The sequence below is a fragment of the Nelumbo nucifera genome, chromosome 1, assembly GCF_055504915.1.
Source record: "Nelumbo nucifera cultivar China Antique chromosome 1, China Antique-T2T, whole genome shotgun sequence".
Lineage (NCBI taxonomy): Eukaryota > Viridiplantae > Streptophyta > Magnoliopsida > Proteales > Nelumbonaceae > Nelumbo > Nelumbo nucifera.
The window spans coordinates 205,305,483-205,310,305 of NC_142649.1; the positions used below are offsets into that span (position 1 = coordinate 205,305,483).

Below are 4,823 nucleotides of genomic sequence, written 5' to 3' on the forward strand. Positions count from 1 at the left end.
AGGGTTATTTGTTTTGTGAGATAAAAATAATAGGGCATGGACCAATGGTTGTTTATTCCAGAAGTATCCTTTAATTGACGAGAAAATGTTCAAGAGTATGGGTTCATGGTTGTTTATTCCAAAAGTATTTCTAATACTTCTTTTATATAAAAAACAAAATTTACCAAATGGAAAAAATTGTGTTTGTCCATGTTTTACTAGGGGTAAAATTGATATTTTTGTTTTGACTTTCTTTTGATAAATTTATTTGAATGGATGTTAGTGTTAAAACTGTCATTTTCCACTTTTATGTAATGGAAGGTCGATTAATTAAATTGATTAGAAACTATATGGGATGTTTTAGTAAAACACAAACTATAGGGTAAGTTTTGATAAATTAATAAAACTATAAGGGATATTTTAGTGACCCTTTTAAATAATGGTTATTTTTTCATTCTAAAATTATTTAATTGATAGTGAAAAAAGTTATTTTATATATAACAAAAGCATGGAAAAAATACTTATTGGGAAATCGAATTATTTAAAACCAATAAAAAATTAATCAGCCTAACAAGAATTTTTTTTAATTAAAATCATTTTAAACAATGGTTGTTTTTTCATTCTAAATTATTTGATAGCGAAAAAAAAGTTTTATATATAACAGAAGTTTGAAAAATAATTCTTTTTGGGAAATTGAATTATGTAAAATCAAAGCCAAAATACTTTCCTTTCCCTTAGAAATTGTGTTTGAATAAGGCCTTATTCACTTTTCGATAAGTTACTTACCAAGGTAAATGTTTCCTAGGAAACACTTAATCCTGTGGCATTTTTGTGCATTTACCCGTGTTCTTTTATTTTCCAAGTAAATAATATAATGACCACTTTTGTCCCATTCAAGTGTTGGCAACTTTCCCAAGATGGAAAAGTTAATTGGGTTTCTAGCAGATAAGGACAACATTTTTCCCTAAATATAAAAAAAATAATATTTTTATAAAATAACCAAAATAGGATAATTTTTTTTTGAAAAAATATCAAGAAAGGACAATGACATTGTTCCACATCTTCCTCCTCTACCTCTGTACTCATACGAATACACTGGATTTGAAGACGATGGTGGATAAGAGAAGTAAGAGGAATATAAGGGTTTTGCGCACTAACATGGGCGGAGAAGACAAGGAACAATGACATTGTTCCTTCATTTTCCTTTGTTTTGTGCACTGAGAAGGGTGGATAAGATGAGGAATAGTGTTCCTCCGTTTTACGCACTAACATGGGTGGATAAGAGAAGGAAGAGGAATAGTGTCCACTGACATGGGCAAAACCATTGTTCCTTTCATTCCTCTTCCTTCTCTTATCTGCCCATGTCAGTGTTCAAAACGGAAGAAGACGAGTATTCGCCCATTTCAGTGCACAAAACCCTCGTCTTCCTCTTCCTTCTCTTATCTTCCCTCGTCTCCAAGCCTCGCCTCTTCGAATCCAGTGTACTCGCATGAATACAGAGGTAAAGGAGGAAGACGAGGAACAATATCACTGCCCTTTCTTGATATTTAAAAAAAAACTATCATATTTTGATTATTTTATAAAAATATTATTTTTCATTGATATTTAGGGCAAGAAGTTGTTCTTATCAATTATAAAACTAAGCTAATTTATCTAAGAAAATAAATTTTCCCTGATCTTCACATAAATCAGCAAAAAAGAATATGAATTTCTTGATCGATAGGATTTCCCCCCCTCAAAATCCCAAAAACGAACACACCGTAAGAATCCTTTATCCTGACTATGCAATCATATTCATCAGTTAAGCCAATCAACCCATCATCCAACTCTATATATTTTATCCATCCACATCATTAATAACAAATAATTCTCACTTATTAAACCTTTCATTTAATATGGTTAATATGATATTAGAGCCATATTCTATTTTTTCAATGTCTATAATTTTCTATAATTTTTACATATTTTTAATTATTCTCTATACTTTCATTATTTAATTTATGACATCTATTTCACCTGCTGGTTGAATCGCAGACTCGCCTGAATGGAAAAACAATTCCACTATGAGGTCATTAAAACTATAACTAGAGATCAATTCAGAATGGGAAGCATCCATATCTTAGTCCGATCTTATTATTAATAACATAATCCTGTCGGATCTAAAGTGATCCTGCGAATTTTCAAATTTAACCCAAGTTCATATATTATATAAATAAGAGATCAAAATCATAATTGAATATAGGGTAAGATGCACATCTAATCCAATTATAAAATGGATGCAGTTTTCAAAATCGGAAACAGATTTGTTAGTGTAAATATGAATTATCTGAATCTAAAATAATTGGATCAGATTTCATACTTGCAAATTTTACCTACCTTGCTGCGTTTGGAAGCGATGCAAATAAGTGTGAATGTAAATACGTAGAATATAAAATGGTTCATATAAATTGTAAAGTTGGGTTAGTTTTGCATTGACAAATTTATCATTTTACTAAATAGACTTTTCTATCTAGTGGACATAAATACGAATTCCAATAAAGCATGTATTTTTTATCAAATCTCATTTGAATGCAAATTTATTTTTTTTTAGTGGTGTATTTTTACATCTTATTATCAATATAAATATGCATTGGAAAATATATTTTCTATCATTTGTCAATGCATAAATGTAATATTGTCAAACACAGGCAAAAGTGAACCAAAATGCAAATTTACCCTGAATCATGATTTATATTTCATTTGCATTATTTCCAAATGCAGCCTTAATGGTTGAGTAGCGAGTAAATTCCTAGAGGCCATATCATGGTCATTTGATTTCAGTTATAATTATTGAAATTCAAAATTTGCAAAGTTCAATCAAATTATAAAATCATTATAGGAAGCAAAATGCAACAAGCATCTAGGTATAAAAGGGCTGCAAATGGCACCCATTCATCTGAATTCAAATTTAAATTTGGTCCTATTTAAGGGTAGTCCGGGTTCAATTGGTTAATAATTGGATCGCATGTAAATCTTTAGATATAATCCAATTTAAATGTAGGTGTTTATATATACTTGAAATTAGTAAGGTTGGCCTGAATGTTGTGCTTTTACTAAAGTCTTTGTTTTAAATTTCACAAAATTTATTGCCAACATATTTTATTCACGATATACAAATATCAAAGCCATTTGCAATTCGTTTTATTGAATATTATATAATATTTTGATTATTTTTATTTTATTTGTTAATATTATTTGATATTTTATTGCAATTTGAATTTGAGTGTGATGGATGTATCAGGATGACTCAGGACCTGCTACCCACAAGTTGTACCCTCAGACATCAGCACTTGGTAAATATCTCCCATGAATGACAAAGGAGATTTTCCCAAAGCGCAATTATTATATGTTGTGGGTAAAGAGGTGGGAACATCGACAACGGTGGGTTAAACCTTTTAAAAGAAATTAAGGCTTTATATACAACAAATCAGAGTGGCGCAGCGGAAGCGTGGTTTCCTATAACCCACAGGTCCCAGGATCGAAACCTGGCTCTGATAATAAGAGAAAGGCTTCCGCCTCCGTGTATTATCTTTTTAAATTCTGTGGCTTGACTCGGAGAATCACTTTGATTGCTGCACCAAAGGCAGAGCCTATTCTCCGTTTCAAACCAGAGTTTCATTCTTCTCAAAACCTTCATTCTCGCTTGAGATTATTGCCTTGTCCATCTCAAACAAACAACAAAACTAAACATCCTAACATAACCCGTTGTGGGGGGGGGGGGGGATTATTTTTTCCCCCGAGAGAACAATTTAAATGCAGTAAGTAATTAAATTCTGGTATTTAAGTTTTTTTTTTCTTTTTGTATTATGATTTGATGAATTTTTCCAAGACTAAAACACTCATAAATTGCAGACCTACCTAAAATATCTTACCCAACTCTGTAGGTTTCATGATTCATGAAACTAAAGCACCCAAATAAACTGAATGAATCAATCAGAGGCCTTGAATTGAATGGTTCAAAACAAGGCCAGAGCCCCATCTTCGCAATTCTCATGAACCTGGCTTCGCTGTAAATGACAGAAGCCTCCAACTTTGTATATTTTTATTAAATGCACTTTGTCCCACATCGATTGCTACTAAGTTTGTAGAAGAGTTCTTCAAAGCATCCGAGCAAACAAAGTGCACGGCCTTACTTTAACACTATAGGCTCGTACCTCCGTATCCTAGAGTTCTAAGGAGACAGGAATCAAAGCCTGGTGGATGAATTTGTGCTGTTCGATCAGAGCGTGATTAATTGTCTTCAAGATTTGGATTTCTATGGCCGTTGAGGATCGTTCTCAGTCGTCTGATGTCTGGGAAGATCGCACGGTTGTCTGATAGACTCTACCTTTTTTATCTTCTCGATTTTAGTGTCTTCATCACTGTCAACGCTTCTTCTTTCTCATGGCTTCTCGTCTTCTTCCTCAGAAATGCAAGCCCACTGATTTTCCCACTTGTACATCTTTCTCTATGTATCGATTTTAGTCTTCATCACTGTCAACTCTTCTTTCTCATGGCTTCTCGGCTTCTTCCTCAGAAATGCAAGTACAGTGATTTTCCCACTTGTACATCTTTCTCTATGCAGGAGTCTACAGGAATGAGGTTTGGAAAAGTGTTTGTTGTACAAGTATTTTTTTGAAGTGTTTGAGGGCTTGATTGTCTGTTCGATCAGAGCGTGATTAATTGTCTTCAAGATTTGGATTTCTATGGCCGTTGAGGATCGTTCTCAGTCGTCTGATGTCTGGGAAGATCGCACGGTTGTCTGATAGACTCTACCTTTTTTATCTTCTCGATTTTAGTGTCTTCATCACTGTCAACGCTTCTTC

The 4,823-nt window shown here is 32.9% G+C and overlaps 1 pseudogene; it reads left to right on the forward strand.

Moving 5' to 3' along the window:
• The first annotated feature begins 4,141 nt into the window (after positions 1-4,141).
• LOC148804398 (small nucleolar RNA U3) lies at positions 4,142-4,341 on the forward strand (annotated as a pseudogene).
• Positions 4,342-4,823: the final 482 nt, after the last annotated feature.